We start from the raw sequence: 21,708 nt of genomic DNA on the forward strand, positions 1-21,708 counted from the left end.
CTTCTCGTCATGACACACTTAGTTTCTCTTTCACTTTGCAGACTGTTATGAATTGGTTTTCTTTCCCACAGCCTTTGCATATCAGTCCAATGGCAGGACATTTACCTTTGTGCAGAAATGAAAATCCACATCGGAAACACAGTTTCTTTTTCTCCAGAGACATTGTCTTATGGGCTTCCGCTTTGTGGTTCTGCTCTTTTAATGATCAACGCTGATTCATTCTGGCTGTTACAGCTTCTATATCAGCAGACTGTCGATCAGCACGTTCCTCAGGTCTCGCAGCCATGAATACCTTTTCTAGACTGAGTGTCTCTCTCAGCATGGGTCGTCTGAACGAATCAGAGAGGCAACCATTGATGACTGCGAAGCATGGCTTCTTTGTCATTGAATTTACTGTACTTGCAGTGCCTGGTGAGGGTATCAAGTCTTTTAACAAACATTATCCATTGTTTCACAAGCATGCAGTCTTGCATGGTTGAAAATGTACCTTTCATAATCGACATTCAGCATTGGATTGAACTTGGCATCCATCGTTTCTTTGATAAGACGGTGTGATATTTCATCAGCTTGTGATATTTTCTTTTTCAATTTTCACTACATCACCTGCGAGATTCTTTAAATATTTGATGATCTTTTTGTCATCCGCTTCTTCTACAGCATCTGTGAAGTCATTGAACATTTCGATCCAAGCAGTCCATCTGGTGCCAATATTTAGCTTTTCGCCAGTATCGAAGGGAAGTGGTGGTTTCAGGAAAATGGCTGCACCGTATTTGGTGCTCCCTTCCGCAGCCATTGAAAAATGTCACTATTCCAACTAGCTTTTCGTCAGATTGGATGCCACCGGCTACTTTGGACGAACCAGCCTTCTACCAGGGTCCAATCTGATGTCGGGTGGCACTTCTTCGTTCACGCTGGTAAGTGCACTTGTACTCTCTGTACTTTTTTTTTTTTTTTTTTTTAGAGTTTTAAACTAGACCCGAGACATCGGGTATCAGAGCACATTACATGAGCACCAGTTTTGTTACAAATGGACACATTCATTTTTGTTAGGCACAGGGAGATTAAGTGATTTGCCCAGAATCATAGGATGTTGAGTGTCGTTGCTGAGACTCGAACCCGGTTCCCCAGCTTCAAGGTGTACAGCTCTAGCCCTTAGGCTACATCCTCTTTGTTACTGCCTTTAGCGTTTCTTCGCACCTGGCCATCTCTGCCTTTAGCGCTTGCTTGCATCTGACTGTCACTGTCTTTAGTGCTTCTTTGTACTTGGTTGTCGTTGCCTTTAGCGTTTCTGCTTTGTATGGACGCTGGCTCTGTGTTACACTGTGGCACAGAAACTCTTCTTTCAGCCTTACAAGTAGGCTTGTGGAGGCTTTCTGACTATGCTCCTCTGTAGGGCCTTCACCTTCTTCAAGGGCCTTGTAAGAGCTGGAGAAGAGCTTTGACTACACATATGCCAACCATAGACTGTTTCTTGGGGCACATGCACAAGCAGTTTGCTGTTCCTCAGAAAACTCTCAGGGAGAGCAGTCTTGTTCCATGATGGCACGCATCGCCTACTCGCCGCCAGTTTTTGCATCCCTCCCCAGCCTGGAAGTATACAAGTGACCACGCCACACACGCAGCTCTTTAACACACTTTTATTCTTCGGCATGCAACCATTAACTCACGTACTGTGTCATAAACTTTAATGACCACACCCAGATACCTTCCAACTGATTACGTAACTTTGTAAGAAGCTCGCCGAGAACCACAAGGGTCCTATTGCTCATGATCCCACGACACTACACCTTCTGCCAGAGCACTCTGCACCACTCCACTCTGCACATCTACACTCTAATCTACGCCACTTCATTCTATGATGATACATTGTATGCCGGTTAATTCTAAGCTGCTGCACTCTACGCCACTGCACTCTACCCTGCACCAAGCCACTCTACACCACCTCACTCTATTCTGAAACACTTCACTCTATGCCAATGAAATTACACCACTGCACTCTACTCTGTACCACGGTACTCTCTGCCAATACACTCTACGCCAATGCACATTACGCCAATGCGCTCTACAACACTCTACTCTGCAACACTGCACTCTCTGCCACTGAACTCTGCGCCACTCTACTCTGGAATACTGCACTGTATACCAATGCACTGTACGACACTATACTCTGCATCATTGCACACTACCCCAGTCCACTCTGCATCTCTCTTCTTTACGCCACTGCCCTCGCTGCCACTCTGCTCTGCACTACTGCACTCTACCCTGCACCACTCCACTTTGCACCAATACATTCTACTATGCGCCACTCTTTTTTGGGGGGGTGGGGGAAGTTTTATGTAGCGCGAACTAGACCTGAAGGTTTCAGAGTGCTTTACATGAACACCAGTTGCGTTACAGACCGACACATTCATTTTTTTTATTTTTGTTAGTGACTGGGAGATTAACTGATTTGCCCAGAATCACAGGTTGTTGAGCATCCCTGCCAGGACTCTACTCCACTTTTCGCCATTCCACTCTAGGACACTCCATGCCACTCTCTTCTATGCTGCTAACTTTTAGCCATGCTTAACAGCAGCCACACTGGTGTAGAGCATGGCTAAGACACATTGGCAAAGCCAATAGCTCTTGCATAGGTGAGACCTATTGGCTTTGCCAATGCTTGTTTAACAAGGCAATTCTGCCTCAGTTTACTTTATTAATAGTGTAGGGGATTAATACGCAAAGTACAGCCCGGGAGCCGCATGCGGCCCTCCTGATCTTTACATGTGGCCCCCTGGTCAACAGCACCACTGGACTGCTGTTTACTCTACTTAGTACTAAAAATAAAAATATGTTAAATAGACAGGCAAGCATTTATTTAGAGATTATTTGATGTTAAAGAAACAATGGAACTAGTGAGTCATGCACAGCTTAACTTTAGGAACACCTTCATTTTTTAAGACATCTTGCCTCAAAAGTATAAAAATATGACAAACGTTTTTCAAAATTCAAAAATGTTTTTTATTGACATTCAGAACCACCTTTTCACCTTAGTACATCAGATCATATCAGTGCATTGAGAATTATTAATTTACAAGTAATCATTTTCAAACATTAAATCCCCTCCCACCCCTCTACCGCCCCACCCTGACAACAATTCCAGTTGTGAACAAAAAGGCAAGTCAATTGTTACTTGTACTCTTAGTGTGGCTTGGGATCCTATTATACATGAACATTATAATGTTTTAAATCAAACACAGGAGAAAGTGCACATAGTGAAGTCATGTATGCATACATGCCAACCCTCCCAATCCAGGTGGGAGACTACCGATTCCAAGGCTAGTCTCCCGCCTCCTAATTCCTGCATGCAATATCCTGATTCCTCTGTGGGCTTCAGACATCAGGGACTGGTCTAGTTGACTCAGAGTTTGCACTGCCAGTAACCTTGCCCTGCAGGTCAGTGCACAACATTTTTACCATGCTTTCTCTGCCTGCCATACCGCTTTCTTTGTGACCCTGACAGGTAAGAAAACCCCTGTCTACTTGCATTTCTAATATGCAATCCTGCAGCAGCAAACTTGCAAGTCCCATACATGACAATAACCCGATTCTGGCCTCACTAGAAGTCAATGGGGGAAATGCATTCTCCCAATTCTTTTCTATAAATCTCTCACTTTTCTCTTCTAAAATGTTGGCAGATATGTGTATTTCGAGATCCTCTTATATGTTATAATGTAGAAAAAGGAGGGAAAATGAAATAAAACAATTGACTAGGATCACACAATTTGGTAAAGCGAGCAAGCCCGGATTAATCCCATGTTTTCTGGTTTCACACTGTTCAATTAAGCCACTAGATCAGTTCTTGATTTGAGGTGGTGGTTTCCGGTGTTTGGCACTGGCACTTAGTTGTCAACACAGCACCTGTGACAGTCTGCCATATGGTGGCACTCTTTATTTTATTTAGAAATGGGGAAAACAACAGTTGTTTATAAATTCAATATACATTAAAAATAGCTAATACTAGTCGTACAAACCATTCTAATTGCTTTTGGGGGCCTGGAATAGTCTGAATTGTCACTTGTTGGAGTGTGATAGTAGTTGTGTATGTATTCTCCATGGCAACGCTGGCAAGGGCAATAAGTGGTGCAAGCAAAAGTGGCCTCCTAACAAGGACCCTGGCACTTTTCGTTTTACAAATTAAGACCTGGGTATATGCTTTGCTTACCCTACACCCACCATATCGCCAAACCCCCTTGACCCCTCTTTGCCCGACCTCCACCCTGTTGGCATCAATGTGACCCCCGGTTACATCACAAACCAAACTTTTTGGCCCCTGGGAAAATGTTTACGAGTACCCATGGTGTAGGGGAAGTTTTAAAAAAATTAAAATATTTTTTAAGAATTCTTTTCATATATTTGCTATTTTAAATTTATGTTTAAAAGGATAAAAGTGCTACCCTAAATTACATTGCTTTTGTGCGAGATCCTAATATTAACTAAACTTTACTTCAATACTGGCTTAATTATTATTGTTGTTGGCCATTCTTCATGTAGTAGTAGGTGTACAAAGAAACATTTAACAGTTGGAACTGGAGATGTGTTTGTAACGGGCCCTTACTTACATTAAAAGTATTCTCGATTAAATATGAACTTTTTTTAAAGTCCCAGCCTTTTATTTCCCTTGACAGGCAGGCAGTTGGTTTTCGAGACATTGTACGTTATAACTACGTTAAACCTGCGCCTCGTCTCCAATAACTACGGCATGAGATTATGGTACCGCTGAGCTTTAAACCAATCAAGTAAAAGAAAGAGTAATCTACTACTGGTATATGACCTTGCATTGGGCGAGGACGGATGTCTTGTCGCGGATTGGGCAGGGAAGTTATTGTAACTTTCTCATTGGCAGTGGGACCCGCATGGCTGTACCGCGCGCAGTGATTAGCTGAAACGATGATTGCCAGCTGTTCCTTTGACTGAGATAGTGTCCAAGACGCGCGTGCTTGTGGCACGTGCCACCTCCATGAGTGGGCGGGTTCTGACCTTAGAATGACTATTCCACTTAAGAGAGTGTTTCCTGGGGAGCTGAGACGCATTTCGGCGCCCCCTGTCACGAGCGTGAATACCAGAATGGTAGGTGGCGAGTAGGTCGGTGTCCAAACCGACGTTGCTTAAACTAGACACCGACTCCTCCCCACAACAGTGTTTGTAGCACCATCCGCCCAAGAGAGCCATCCGGACTGTAACTACGTCACGAGTAAGTCACTTCCTGTATACCTCCCTGTCCCATTCTCTCTAGTACCGCGCCTGGGTTCAGGCCCATAGTGTGCCCCCGTGCTAACAGCAGAGTGGTCCTCGTGTGAGGGGAGCTTAGGCCCGCAGTCCTCTCCGGTTGGGCGTCTCCGACAACCCACCTTTGGCTCGCACTGTGGCCTCTACGAAGCGGGTGAGTCTGACGTGCGTGTGCTCACCCTATGGAATTAAACTGCAGTTGGTTTTGAAAACATTGATACAAGGGGGTCTGAATGTCCCTTATCACAACTGCTCTGAGGGCAAACTGTCATGGTACTGTAACACTCGGTTATGAATGTACTTGGATCATTGCCCCCATGGGGTTGTTATGCGTTGGTTACTTGGATTGAACTAGTTTGTCAAATTGACAGCAATGGTTTGTAAAGTCTAGACACAGAAGGCATGTGGTGACATGGAGTGAGGTGGATAGGTTTCACCATTCTTCTGTTTATGCAGTTTGTCTAATACCAGACTAGTCTCTGTTAGATGTGCGCTTCTGTAGGAATCAAATGCTGCATGTGTGCTTCCGAGGGCCCACTGTTTATTTCATGATTTCAACCTCTGGCTTGTTAAGAATGTGGACAAGTGTTTTACTAATGTTAATGCATTTCTAAAAGGATCTCTGAAGGGGTGCATGGTATTCAGTTGAGCCCCGAGCCGTGTGGGAGAACTGCACCCTAGTATTTCTGACCACAATGCCTTGGACATGGGCGTCTTCTTCTAGGGAACTGTTTCGGGGGTGTGGTGAAAGGTTTCTTAACCCAGGGAGTGTGTGGGATGCTGGAGGAACATGAAGTTGATTGCTGCCTGTCTCGGGACTTCCGGTTGTTCTGTCATATGGAACTGGCTGACATCTGTCAGGGAGAGTGGTAGACATTCACTCAGTAACGCCCTGCCTTTGGGCTTGAAGCAGAAGGATGCATCATTCTGACTCCACTTCATCAAACGTTCCTGAAAAAGGAAACCTCATCAGTTTGCATGAAACGATTTAACCCACGGTCACTTAACGTGGGTGGAAGGGTGAGGGTGGAATAGCATGTGAATGCCACGAGATTATCTAGTGTTTGCAGCTGTATTTCAAAGAATGTAACACTAATGCTCATGGAGCTACCTGAAGTATGTATTAACAGGACCTAAATATGAGAACGCCCCGACGCATAGAACCCTAGCTCTAACTACTTTCAAGGTTTTTGTGTTAATTGCAAGTCTTAGACCTTCAGGTACTACGTGACTAGCTTCTTGACCTTCTGTATTTCTGCCTGGCAATCCTGTCGCAGATGCCACATGACACAACTACCAACTCGCAGTAGAAGCACAGCTGATAGTGGCACCGAAGTGCTGCGTCTCCTTGTACAGTTTGGGCACCATCCATATTGCAGCAGCTGTTCCGGGTATCTGAGGCAGCTGGCTTGACAGTGGACACTCGGCCGTCGGAGTGTGAGGTGGTTCTATCCTGTTTTTTTTTTTAAACTTGTTTTTATTTCGGGATGTGTTTAGCAGGATGTGTTTAGCAGCAGTGTCCAATTCAAGCATACATCTCATACACATTGTTCACAACTGAATTTGTAAAAGACATGTGAAAGTTGCATGTCCAGGTATGTGTTATGGTCAAGATGGTGAAAAACAGGCTGCAAATCCCTCTTTTTCGTCTTTTTTGGCAATTAAGCAACCACAGTACAATTTGCTGCTATACATATCTATATATATAATAAAAACGAATGTCTGTCTGTTTGTCCTTTATGCATTACTACACCATTCATCTGATCGCCATGAAACTTTGGGAAGTTGTTGAATACACTCCAGCGAAGGTTTCTGGCATATGCATTACTACACCATTCATCCGATCGCCATGAAACTTTGGGAAGTTGTTGAGTACACTCCAGCGAAGGTTTCTGGCATATGCATTACTACACCATTCATCCGATCGCCATGAAACTTTGGGAAGTTGTTGAGTACACTCCAGCGAAGGTTTCTGGCATACATTTTTTTAAATTATCAGCCCCCCAGCGCCCTAATCTTTCTAATACTGAATTTTTCCATTTATGTATCCACAAATACTCGAATAAATAGAATTAAAACGACACTTTGAAATGTTTTCCATATTAAAATGAATACGTTTCAATAAAAATGACACAATGTAAATTGAATGTTATCATAACAAGTTTCCTTGAATATCCTTTCTTCTGAGATCGCAGCAACGCGCATGCTAGTAACTTATAAATGAAAGAAACTAAACTGGGCAGCAGTTGACAGAGCAGCACTCCTCTATATTTTCTGACATCAAGGACCACTAAGTTTTACGGTTATATCTATCCCTCCTCTGTCTCTGATGGATCGTTTTTCCTGTTCTAGAGTTGAACAAAATAACGTGAGAGGTCTCCTGGCCTTCACGCCTCCCGCATGCAGGCTTACCTCTTCCCGCACTTTGTAGTGGTTGAGGTTTTAGTACTCCTGGGAGGTGTAGACTGGACATTTGAGGCTTGCTTTGCCTTCGTTTATTGCAGTTTGTAATTATGGGTCCCAGTTGAAAAGTACTTCTTACCCCCATCATGCTTTGTCACGGAACCTAGCTGTGTGATAACATTTGTATAATGCAATTATACGATCTCTGTGGCACTGCAACCCAACCAGAGTCCTGGAACAGTTTCCCGTACTGTTTACGAATTTATAGCTTGTAGCCCAGGATAACTGGTTTAGTGTGTGGTCTGTAAAGATGAGTTCATTGTATTGGCTTCTAATTGCTAATATTTATTATTGTGTGAAGTGGACTCTGCTTATCCGACAATAGATCTGTCGTATGATCTGCTCACAACAAAGTCATGGCATATGTCAAAAGTCTTTGCGTTTACGTGTTTTGATGTATATTATTTTGTTCCTGCCCTCCATTTGAATTTTGGCCAATTTGTGTGTTTTACATATTTTTTTTTGTGATGCTTACATAGCACAACATACAGGAAGTTTGCCATTTTAAGAAAAGGAAACATGCTTTTTCCAGTTTAGTGGTACTGTTTTTACTGACACTGGAAGGTTGAAGGACGGAGTTGGCATTGCATGGAATCTAAATGCTGCGAGTATGCCACTAATTGAACCATTCCTCCTGTTTACTTCAAGGAGAAGTGGAGGCAAGTGTCCGGAGACCGCAGTGTTTTTTTTCTAGTTCCTTGATAAATATACTTGTCCTGTAACAAAGTCCTCATGTCCCTTTGGTCCATGTGTGCAGGGACAAATTATGACCTTATTTTGGTTATGCCAGAAATCATACCATAATAAGGTTTTAATGTTAGCAATTCCCATATTTTGACAACTTTCCGCAGATCTACTACCTATTGGGCCTGGAGGTAGTGGTAAGCAATAGTTCCTCATGGATGGAATGCCCCTCTGAGTCTGTGTAAACCTACTAACTTGCATGCTTAATGGGCTTTTATCAGCTTGTCTTTAATATTTTCCCGTACAGAGAAATGTTGGAGATTTACTCCTAACCAGGGCAGAAGTAAATTTCTTCCAGGTTTGGGGAAAAAATTGGTTGGTGGGATAGTGAACTTGTTACCGTTCAACAGATTTTCGCCTGAGCATTTCACATGCATATTTTCTCGTGCTAAAATGCAGTTCACAAATATTTTCTAGGAGTACTATTTCTGGACCTACTTCTGTAAATTCTTGTGAATTCATGTAAGCCATAAATTAGCACTAATACAGGACATTTACCATGGGTGCACTTTTGTGACTTTCTATAAGAATTGGGTGCCTATTTAGATCTGCCGTTAACCAAGACCTTTTAGTTTCTTATTAGAATTCATTCTCTCTCTCTCTCATCTAATCTGAGAGCCTCCTAAAAGCATTATACGTATTCATATTCTTTAACTTTGCAAACGATGGTGTACACATTTTTATACTGGAACAAAGCAGTAATGCAGACTGAACTTACATTTTCTTAGACCGCTCACCCTAATAATAAAGTCTTTGTATTGAACCATAAATACAATTTCGAACAGCATTAAAACATAGACACAAATATTACCTTAACTGCAGACCATGCCCTTCCCTGATCCTTAATTTGCTATTGTAATCTGGCAGTGAAAGGGTTCATGCTGCAGATGGTTGGGTCTACTTGTCCCAAGGACAAAATAAACATGAAAACTTGTTGTCCTAGGTGTCGGGCTATAGGAATTCCACACCCCTTAATTTATTAATGCAAAGGCTTTACTTTTAGGACAAGGTCTATATAGAAATTAGTGAACTCCGCTTGAATTACTGTAAGTAGTTTCAGTTTAAAAGCTTGTCTAAATGTTTCAAAATGTAAATTTTGAGGCTACTTACAATGCTCCATAGCTATATGCAAATATAAGCAGGAGCCTGAAAGCATGACTGGTGATTGCTTTAAATATATAATGTACGCAAAAATTAAAACTTGGAATAAAAATTACGACATTTGGATAATTTGTATCAAAGACATTGGGTAGTAAAATGATTTTCGTGTTTGTGTGTATATGTATGTATATAGACTATATAGAAAACCCACTGCGGGCAATACTGTGCTCCACGCATCGAGTCACCATCCGCGGCACCTGATACGCAGCATCCCATATGGTGAGATGCTGCGTATCAGGCGTATATGCAGTTCCGACGTGGAATGTGAGATTGCACAGGAAGCCAGCAAACGCCGTTTCTAGGCTAGGGGATATTCTGCCAACATGATTGATGTAGCCATGAAATAAAACCAAAAACCTATCTAGAAGTGAAGCATTGATGCCTAAAACACAGAAATCAGTGCAGAGTAACTCAAGATCTAGCACTCAGTCTAGGATCATTCTCACTTACAGCAGGCAGCATCAGGAGCTCAGGAAAATTTACAACCGTAACTGGAACCTGGTTCAGGGGGATCCACTTATTGGAGACTTGGTGTCCAACAAACCAGAACTTACATTCAGGAAATCATTTTCATGAGCAACAGTTTAGTTAGCAGTAGCCCCGACGTGGCCATTCCAGTAACTTGGATGGCCCAGGTTAACGGTTTCAGACAATGTCCTAGTTGCAAGGCGTGTCGATTTGGGTGTAACAAGACCCAATTTTCCAGTCCCTTTAAATCAGAACCCATCATGATCAACAAAAGATTATCATGTGAGACTGAGTTTGCTATTTATGTGCTGGAGTGTCCTTGTGGGCTCAAATATGTGGGTAGCACTAAGCTACCGGCCCACAAACGGATACTCCAGCACATAAGAGCCATCACGGGGAAAGACCAAACATATCCAGTCGCCAGACATTTCGAGCAGACCCACAATAGTAAACCGAATTTCCTGCAATACTATGTGATAGATACGGTGTACCTATGAAACGTGGAGTCAACCGGGAGGCTAAACTGCGCCTCCTGGAAACTCGATACATAATATAGCTCGATACTAAAAATCCAGCTGGATTGAACGCTAGCGAAGATTTCCATACTTGCTTATAGTCTCCCTTTTGGTATAATGATCATTGGTATAGAAACTTCAATGTGGGCTCACATTGAATGAAATATGAGAATGTCAGCTGCTGTATATATGATCTGGTTTTTACACATGAATTGATTCATTGTTTATTCTTTATGAAATTGTATTTTGAAATAGTTATAACAAATATTGTTTTTAGATACTCTCTTTGGGGAATAATAGCTGTAGACAGGAGCACCTTTAACGGGTGTTTATGTTTACTAGGATATTTAGTAATTTGCACTTATTTTTGAGTAACGGCATTAAAAGATGTTGAGCACAGGATGAAACCTATGACTGTATTAGGAAGAAACATTGCCCACAAGGGGCTTTATCTAGTACATGGATTCAAGCAACTGTTAAAAAAAAGAAAGTAATCTAACTGTTCAGATTGTGCACAATGGGTATACGGTGGATCTAAGAATAACTGCCCTTAACACAAATGCATGTGCTTATTACCTAATTGTGGTTTAGGATTTCAAAAGGGCTGTTGCCATATATACTGTATCAAACATCAGACATTGTGGGTGTCTCAAACGAAAATATTACCGTTTTTATAGCATAAAGTTTGTGTGTATATACATACATACACTAAATCAGTGTAAAACATGTATGTGCTCAAATAAATTAGGGATCTAGTTCTCAAAGAAAGTAAAAAAAGTGCCCACAAAGGTATTTATTCTTGTATTGGCGCAGATGTATGACTTTGAGGAATTCACTAACCTTTAGTTATACAACTGGAAAGTGTGTTCCTAGCAAACTTTGTGTCAAGCTTTTCCCCTGCACTTGTCAGAAGTACATTTCCAACCTTTACCAGTGTTGAAAGAGATTTGAGAGGAGTTGGTGAATAACCATAAACATAATTAGGTAGTAGTGTTCACAAAGGAAACGTCCGCACCATTCATTCAGAGACAATATTATTGTATAGACAGGTAAAAGCGTGATATATTAGGTAAAGTAGAACACAGTTTACACAAAATGGGTGCTAAAGAAACTAAAGGCACCTACTACCTCAAGGTGCTTATAGGTACACACAAATGTGAAACCAGAATACAACTGTTAAGGAATGAGGTTCTGATTACAGCACACCTGACAATCAGGAGTATTTTAGTCTTGGCTTAGATAATACGCCCTCAGAAAAAAACTCTATCTATCATAGAGAGCAGAATTAAGCACATAACCCAATGTTTAAGCAGAAGGGATCCAGGCAGTCCAAGATACATTCAGAGGGAGTCCTCTTCGGATTTCATCAATTCTTTCTTTATCAATATTTCATAAAAAGATCTCCCAGCACGTAAATCACCAACACGTGTTTCGTCCCACACAGAGACTTCATCAAGTCATAAATATGGTTGAATAATTTCTATTGATCCGCCATATCATTAATACAAGCAGCATGTGCAGTATATAGGAGACGGAGCACCACAATAAGTATAAGTGGGTGACTGAGCATTTACGGAGCCTGTTCGTTATTTTGCGGCACGCAACTTATCATGGTTGCGAACTTGGATAGACTTTAATTAGTGGACGGTCTTTTGCTACAATACGGATTCCTTACACACTGGCTATTTACTATATGGAGCCCGTATACTATCTTTCATGTTAAGTCACATCTTCTTATACATGGTTGATGCTGCGGCTTCCTTACAAATTTTACTCCGGCTAACCAGTGATGTTCTGATATACTTTCTATACTCATCCACTTATACTTATTGTGGTGCTCCGTCTCCTATATACTGCACATGCTGCTTGTATTAATGATATGGCCGATCAATAGAAATTATTCAACCATATTTATGCCTTGATGAAGTCTCTGTGTGGGACGAAACACGATTTGGCGATTTACGTGCTGGGAGATCTTTTTATGAAATTTTGAATATTAATAAAGAAAGAATTGATGAAATCTGAAGAGGACTCCCTCTGAATGTATCTTGGACTGCCTGGATCCCATCTGCTTAAACATTGTGTTATGTGCTTAATTCTGCTTTCTATGGTAGATAAGAGTTTTTTTCTGAGGGCGTATTATCTAAGCTAAGACTAAAATACTCCTGATTGTCAGGTGTGCTGTAATCAGAACCTCATTCCTTAACAGTAATAACCATAAACATCTAAGTCTGTGAGTGTGCAAAGACTTAAAGAATTTCAATTCAGGGCTACCACTCCCTCCTATTATAGTCCATGTATGTAGAGTTGCAGTCATTGGAGAAGCTTGATTGGCAGAGTTTCAAATTAGATAGAGCACTCAAGGCCCGGAAAGACTCATCGGGAATTTTCACTGAGGAGGCACATTGTAGACCCTGGTACCCAGCATGTTGTGGTCACATAGATGTAAGAAATGCCTGACCAAATAATCTTTTGATAAGCCTTGTGCTGGAGAGTAAAGGTCCTGTGTTTACATGCGTTGGTCCTTGCATCCAGTACCGCTACGTAATGGAAGGGTGTATGGAGGTAGTGAGGATGGAAACTTCTGTAATCTTGGCAAATTCATTCCTCTAAAGAATATTTATCACTCCAGTCAGGAGACAATTCCATATCAACAGGTAGGTTCACAAGGACCTATGAGTAAAGTGAGTCAATTAGAAGGGATAGGTGGCAGTGTACGCTAGGAAGTATGTGGAACGGAAGACTATTAAATGCCGAAGTAGAGATGAGGGATCAATAGAAAGAGGGCGGAAGATAACCAGCTGGAGCAAACGGGCGACATTGAGGACGGGAGGCCAAAGGGGTGAGAATGTAAACCATGTGGAAGACCAGGAACCACCAATAAGGAGAGTTTGTGGGATTCGTACAGAGCAGACAAAAAACATAGAACTCCGTTTTAGTAACAGAATAGAAGGGCAACATTAATTGCAGAAAAGGTCATGTCTTTGGAGAGACTGGCTAGTTCACCGTGCTGAGAAATCCTTTGCTAGGCTATAAATTATTGGTGGGACAACAAGGTTTTAGAACAAGGGAGAGACCAGAAACCTTGTGGGAAGGCATGAAGGGACCAGTACTGTGCGGAACAGTGTGGGCTGCAGGGCAGAAGAGCACACAACAGAAAGCTAATAAGAGATGCCACCGAGTGAGTTCTAAAGGACTCTGATGATACACCAGCGAGGGGAGCTGGCGGGCCGTGAGCGGATGGAGACTTTAGAGTGCCAGGGCATAGACAGCAAAGATCTGTGTCACATTTCTACATGCCACTTGTCTTTCTCCATTCTTAGGCTGTTAAAATATGGCCTACATCAGTGGTTCTTAACCAATCTGCTAAATCTACTCCGGGGGAGAGGGGGGCAGGGGGTGCTTTGCGGCTGCTTAGAAAATTACATAACATTAACAGAGTAATGAAGTGTGTATATAAATAAAGAATCAAAATGTAAACATGGAAAATTAACATTTTCTGTAGATGGAATGGATTTAAAACTGTAGGCTAAATATTAAGTTAGTATCCTCTGATTTTTGGGAGCAGCGCATGTGCACCAAACAAAATATAGGATGGAACGAGTGAGTGGCCTCAACTAAATTTAGAAAAGCTCCAACCTTCCCATTAAAATTTTGCTAAAATAAAAAAATCTGTGAATTAAATGCAGTATTTCATTATTTGTGTATTTGTTTGATCAATTCTTGTTTCTGTATATTTTGTGTATTTTTTGTTATTCAAATGCTTAGGCCAGGGTCCTTCGCTTCCAGTAATGACTCGGGGTCCTTGGATTCCAACAATAATTTAATGGAGGCCCTGGGTTTCAGCAGTGATTAAGTAGGGGTTCAACAGAAGTCAAAAGTTTAAGAACCAATGGCCTAGATTATTCTGTTTGTAAAGGTAATACCAACATATAGCTTAGTTTCCATTCTATTTTTCAAGTTGAAATTGTCCGTTCAATCCAGCCGTCACTCTGGATCTCTGGGTAAATACATAAACTGCTTAATCAAGACTGAATAATTAAACTAGGAAAGTCGCACGGGTCACATTTACAGTTGAAGGGGGTATAAGAGGTCTCTGGTTAAGGGTTAGTTCCTTTGCATCGGATGCTGATGCTTCCAAAGTCAACCATGTGTAATCCTAGTTTTCTAACATTTTTCAACTTCTCACATTCCTTCACTTAAAGCCACTGTGAAAGGCAGTGTGTGCATATAATGTAAAAATATATAAAGGCATCTTAATCTAATCACAGAATGTGATTTACCTAGGCAGCAAAGAAACCACGTTGAAGTCTGCTTGACAGAACCACAACACATCCCAGCAAGAAATTCACATTTTGTCTTAAGGTAAGCCATAATGCCACTCTCTATCTATATATCAACTTCAGGTATGAAATTGTTTACGGTGCTGTGCATTCCTAAGGGACATCTTCGTAGAGGTTCCTCAAATCCACGTGCCATTCGGCCGCCAGGTCTCATTGCTTTGGGATTCGATGCTCATGCCGGATAATATGGTATGAACCCCCGTTTATACTATGAAGTGATTCTTCTCTTGTCACACAACACGTTCCAATTTAATGGCCTGTATTTTGACTGACTTCCTTGCCTACAGAAGTAGATGGACCTCCTCCTGCACTTTGCAGTAGCTTTTGTGAAGGTGTTGATACTGCAGGTAAGTGGCACTAAGGAGGTTGGAGCCTAACAGCTTATAGTTTGTGCCTGGTCCTGATCTCAAATATAGCTGAGTAGGCTTTCGTGTCAGTGCTTTCAGAGTCTGGACTCTGTTCGCATATGTTCAGGGATATCTAGTTTGCAGCCAGGAATATCTTGTGTAATGTTTGAGTGAAGCCAGTTTGTATAATGCATTACTTGGTATTGATTCTGCCTAGTCCCTTTCTCTGTGTGGTACGCTTGGCCACTGCAAGAACAATACACTTTAATATTCTGTATTTTGTATTATAAAATTGGTGGTAATTATATAAATAGCAAATGAGTGAGAATGTTAATCACCATGCTTGATAATTGAGTAACGGCTGCAGCAGGTCTTGATAGCCTATTTCTATGCTATGGAGTTTTTATATAGCACGAACTAGACATGAAGGTATCCGAGCTCGTTAGATGAGCACCAGTTACATTACAGACGGACACATTCAATTTTGTTAGCCATTGGGAGATTCAGTGATTTGCCCAGAATCACAGAATGTTGAGCGTCCCTGCCGAGACTCGAACCCGGTTCTCTAGCTTCGAGGTTAGGCCACATTCTCTCCCTGTCACCAAAGTGTTTTAGAAAACTGACATGCTCCCTAAGGTACTGTTTTTTTTTTTGTTGTTTTTTTTTTGGTTACTTAAATAGTACTAGAGTGAATGCAAGTTTTCTTGCATTTTCAGGGAAAGGTATCGTATCCAGCAATGAACTTCCAAAATATGAGAGAACATGCTAGCTTGTTATGGTACTGTTTCTTTATAAAAATATCAGTGTGATCAAATCATGACAGCAGTGCATTCAGAAAGAATCTTCGTTTTCCATCTTCTCTGAATATCTGATGTCATGACTATTGATCTTGAGTGGCATTTGGCTCTTGCCACTCATCCATCTTCAGGTTTCCCATAGTCCTATAATCATGATCGCTTTTTCAGTTTGTCCAAAATAGATCACTGTCTCTATTCATCAAAACAGCTCGATCTGGGTCTTAATGTCGTTCATCCTCCGTGATAATTAAAATTACTGTTAGATGGACAGGTGATTTTTTACCTTTATTTGAATTGCTTGTCTCTGGAAATGAATAATTCAACCAAATGTTTCCCAATTTCCTCAATCTACTTGTTCAAAAGTAAAGCTATTTTGTAAGTACTAAAACAAAGTCCACTTTCTTCTTATACTTGGGTTTGGGGTGTAGAGGGATATGCAAGTGTATGTGGTTTTTCAACCTCCCGTCTCCTTATCGACTGTGTTATCCAAAGTAAATACGTAAATACCCTTGACTCATCAATTGCAACAAAGTCTTACTTCATCAGCAAAATTAGTTTTTAATGGATAGTGGTAATAGAAGCCTATAAAGATCTGCTCCTGGAATATTTAACTGTTTAAAGTGATGCTTATCCGCAAAGAAATGTTAGATTATAACCACCTTAACTGAGATGCTTCATTTCCTAATCTATTGTGACAAGGCTTGTACTTGATCTTAATTTCATATGTGTATCTGGACCACATGACCTGGCTCTTATTGTCAGAGAAGCATCTGTATACTCCAATTTCTACAAATTTGATTTGTGTAGCCCAGTTCTGTTTTATAATTTACTCAAATTCAGAATCTAAAAATATTTTCCCATTTTAGTCTTTTGGTTTTTAGGGGCGTTCAACTCCATAATTTGAGTCCATCATTGAACATTGTGTACCTTGGGCAGATGCAGAGTTCCCTGGTATTCCACGTGCCTTGACAGAACAGTAAGTGTTTTCATAGACAAGGGAACCCAAACGTATGTAAGGACCATGGGTACAATTATTTATAAAAGAACAAACGGTCCCTACCTACAGATACATTAAACAATGAACATAGAAGTTAAATACATTCTATGTCAACAGAAAACAAATGAGATGATACAAGTATTTATTAAATCTTGAAAGAAGAAAAAGCATAATGGAAGTGGGAAACACACAAGACAGCAAATGAGTTAACACAGCTCAGACATTTTCTTAGTGACTACAAAAAAAAATGAACAAATAATGTCACATCTTCTTGAGGTACCAATGCTATCCTCTTTTTGCATGGTTGCCCCCACTCTTTGCCAAACTGTTGATGTACTTTGACTGAGTGTGCCCTGGGTTCCTGCTTCCCTGGGCCTATGTTCTTTCCCTAAATTGTACTGTTGCAAAACCAAATTGACAACTCTCTGGCCATATGTAAGTCTCTTTGTAAAACGTACTATAGGTACCAAGGGCACTGTGACCAGGAAAGGCCTCTAAGGGCTGCATCACTCTTTGTGCCTCCCTGGAAGGAAGGAAGGAAGGAAGGAAGGAGAGAGAGAGACACACACACACACACACACACACACACACACGCGCACACACACGTTTGGTGTAGAATAAAGTGAAGAGTCGACTTGGCACACATCCTGTGTGTGCCATGCCTTCAACCCACTGCCCTGGCATATGTAAGCCACCTCTCTAGCTGGGTGCAATATACCAGTGGCGAGGGTACAGGTGCATGAGCCCTGTACCCCTACAGCGTCTAAACCAATTCTTAGACATTGTACGTCCAGTATTGCCATTAAGCATATATGGTGCTGGGAGTTTGTCATTACGAACTCCACAGCACCATAATGGCTTTACTGAAAACTGGAAGTTTATCAAACTCTCAGCACATTAAACATACACTGATGCCAGTGTGGGATTTCTTGAAAAATGCACTAGGGGGACAACTTAGAGATGCCCCCTGAAAAACGACCTAAGTCTAGTGTCTTGGCTGAGTGCCTGCTCGCCAGCTGCAACCACTAGACCTGTTTATGTACCCCTAGGTCGAGAACCTGGCGCTTTTGGGGGTCCTGAAACAATGCACATACAGGGACGATGTGCCAATCCTCCTCTCCCAGGATGGGCAGGGTGCACGGACGGGAAGCTTCAAAGGCCTGCCGCCTTTGTGAGCTACCCCAGCCATTTGCTGTTTCCAGCAACTGGCCTCCACTTTGTGCAGGAGAATCCGTGGGAAAACCAATTTAGGAAGGGAGGTGTGCCCACCTTTGCCAACCCCACCCCTCAGGTGGGGGAGGCGAGGTGAAGCACAACTCTGTCCCCGCCATCTTGCAGGTGGGGTGACCCAGTCAACAAGGAAAGGCATATACCCCCTCCCACTAGAGGGTGACATAATAGGGGATGTACCCACCCCAACAAAAGGACCCATTGGTCCTGACCTGTAACACCCCTAAATTTAGTATTTAGGGCAACCCCAAACTTTGTCTCCGCAGACAAGAACCGACTGGAAGAAGACCTATGCTGAACTAAGAAGAGGAGGACGTCCACTGACTTGGCCCCAGCCCTACCAGCCTGTCCCAACCTTGAACCTGCTCCAGTAAAATCCCGGTGTGACCTGCAGCCAGGAGCCCCAAGAACCCAGAGGACCTGACCTGACCTGCCTTCCCAAACCAAGACTTTGTTTCCCGCAAGCCCCCGGTTGGCTCACCAACACATTCTGGCTCTGACCAAATCTACACCACTATGCACCCCAAGCCCACTGCCCGAGTTTGAGTGGCCCAACACCAAGAGGAGGTCTCCCAGGCGATCCTGACCCGAGATCTGGTGCTGTCCGACCTTCCTTGAATCCCCAATAACCACCTGCAGCCCCTTTCTGGAGGATCCCCGCAACCGGAGCTGGTAAGAAAACCTGACACCTAAAGACGCACCTGACGTCCCACAACCTTGGGTGGCCCAACCGATAGTGTCCCAGCATCCCCAGGCATCCCAACTTACCTCTCCAACCGGTGGTCACCATCAAAAGGTCTTCGTCCCCAAACCTGCAGTGTTTGTTACAACCGGAGAATCCACATTGAAATCAACAGGACACCCAATGCCAAAACGGCGCCCAGCCGCCCCTGTGCCTCTGCAGGTGCACTTTTGGTGCTAACTCAAATCCCCCTTTGCCATGAGCCTAAAACAGGGTATTTGTGCCCACAACATTGTGGCCTGCTCGTGAGCAGCCACCAACCGGAGGCCCCCTATCTCCCATTGGATAACATTGGGCCTCAGCACTCTGCACCCTGCTGCCCTAGTGCCGCTGAGGGTGCTTTGAGAGCGCATCCTCGACCCTGGGGGAACCCTGGTTCTAACCACAGGAACTCGGCTTCCACAACCAAGTACTTACTGCAAACTGATAACTCTATTTCCTCTCTTAGGATTGCATTGACTGCTTTTCTTGAAAATTGTTTCAAGTGTAGAGTTGGTTTGTATGGAACTCCAAGATAAATGCAAATATATAAAAGCTGCTTTACTCGCCATTTCTCTAGGAAATGTTCTAGTGTGATATCTAGGCATATCAAGCAGAGTAGAAAAAGTAATCCATAAAGTAATATGTAAAGGTATCTAACAGTAATGTCAACTGTATTCAAAGCATTTACAAACCTGTAACAGACATTTTCATTCAGCTTGCTTGTATTGATCGACCTGCCTTGAAAAGTACCATTATCACTTACCTGTGCCAAGCTGGCTTTGTTCTAGGAAATAAATATACCTACATCATATTTTTATTCAAGCAATTTGGTCTGAGTTCAGTTTTTGAGTGTGTGACATCATTTCTTGCCTGAGTGTGTACAATAAAGGATTAGCACCACCCTCTGATAAAAGCCTTACTTCTCGCCCACACTATCACAAAGAGAATATGGTATTATCTACTTTTACCTCTGCCTACCTTTGGGGTTCCACTGGACTCTGTATATACTAAAAGTAAGGTATAGTGTGCACAGAGTCCGCTTCCTACATTTACCTCTTGAATAGAAAACAATTGCGATAGTCGTGGTGCTCCATGTCTAGCTAGATTACTTGTGGTATCCTCTATTTCTCTTGTTAGTTAGTGCTCCAGAACTGTCTTAGGTAATGGCATTGTGATGTATTTCCTATGGGAACTGTATCAATATTCCTGCTTCTGACCCTTGCCCGGTTAATAAATCAATAGTGGCCATACAACGGCACAGAAACCCGCTTTCTGATTAGGTCATAGCGCATGCTACCACATTAAGCAAGCACTATTCCTCCAGCCCCCATAGAAAGCATACCGAGTTCTCAAAACAAATCAAACCTCCAGCAACCTGGGAAATCCCCCGCAGCTATTGTTTTGATTTAGCCAAGAACTCCAGTAAAGAATGTAAGAACGACCAGTTCTTATGACATCCTTATTGACGTATTTATGTCCATCCTTACGTCCATCTCGGCACCTTTCAGGTATAAATATTACCGACATTGCCCTAAGCAACACACTGTGGTGGTGACGAGATTGGAGCAGCGCGACTTGCCGAGGAGCCCAGCTGATGCAGAGAAAGCCCACGGACGCTGCCCCTCCCTTTTGACGCGCTGAGAGAGAGACGCTGCCTTTTCTCTTGCCGAGAAATCCAGCTCCGGCGTTTCCAGCCGCCCTCGCAGGCAGCTGGGATATCAAGTCCTGAGATAGAGATACCAGCCCTCCAGCCTTCTAAATCCCAGGTACAGAACTGAATAACCCCTTACAGAGAATTCTTGAGTCAGACCCTTGGCAAAGCAAACTTAACTTAAACTGCTACTTATCTACTCCCGCCCACGTATTAGGCTTAGGTCAGGTACACCGGGGTAGGCATAGTTAGAAGCACCAGTTGAGTACGATTAGTCAATGTATATATATGTATGTATCTATTTTATCCATTTTAAAGTATCATATGGCTAAGAAACCATATCAATGCTTTTACAGTATTATTTTATAATTCTGCTTTTACTGTATGCACTGTACTTAACTATAAGTATTGCAATAATAGCGATTCATTTCTCTTGTACGAGAAGAGACTGATCAATAAATAACACCTTGTTTATTGAACACGCCCGTCTCTTCCTTTTCTCTACAATCTGGTGAAACTAAGAATGCACGTACTGACTGAGTAAAATAAGTTGCCTTTTGTTTTCACACGACTCTAGAGATATACTCTTGATTAGGGGAGAGCAAAGTTGTCATGTTCTATGGTTGTCAGAAACTAAATCCCTTCTTGTCTATCCAGGGAGGTTAAACTCCTCCTTGCCTATTCGAGAAAGTTTCTAGTGAACTCTGAGCTAGCTGGCACACATAAACTTTAAGTCTAATATCGTCAGTAGAAGACCTAGTTAACCCCAGTCCTACGTCTATACTATTGAAGATATTATTCCAATGCGCAGAGCCTATTGGGATAATAGGAACTACACTACATGGCGCCCAACGGTTTGGATAGGCAATAAATCTAACGCAAGACATTAGAGTAACTCAGTCGTGCTTTTTCACACAGACCCTTTTTTCCCATAATACTCCAAAGACGTCTGGAGTGGGTGAAAGGTTAAATCCGCCAAACTTAGTAGGAGGAGACTCCT

General features: G+C 42.3%; 1 protein-coding gene across 6 annotated transcripts in view; it reads left to right on the forward strand.

Moving 5' to 3' along the window:
* The first annotated feature begins 4,924 nt into the window (after positions 1-4,924).
* PRPF3 (pre-mRNA processing factor 3) overlaps positions 4,925-21,708 on the forward strand; it is a 129,543-nt gene continuing 112,759 nt past the window's right edge. The window contains exons 1-3 of one of the 6 annotated variants that reach the window (XM_078670663.1): positions 4,925-5,233; positions 14,907-14,984; positions 16,973-17,082. The gene's annotated coding sequence lies outside the window, so the exon portion shown is untranslated. Of the gene's footprint in view, positions 5,423-14,906; positions 14,985-16,972; positions 17,083-21,708 lie in introns of all 6 variants that reach the window. The other 5 variants (XM_078670664.1, XM_078670662.1, XM_078670666.1 and 2 more) reach the window with 5 other exon arrangements.

The sequence above is a fragment of the Lissotriton helveticus genome, chromosome 12, assembly GCF_964261635.1.
Source record: "Lissotriton helveticus chromosome 12, aLisHel1.1, whole genome shotgun sequence".
Lineage (NCBI taxonomy): Eukaryota > Metazoa > Chordata > Amphibia > Caudata > Salamandridae > Lissotriton > Lissotriton helveticus.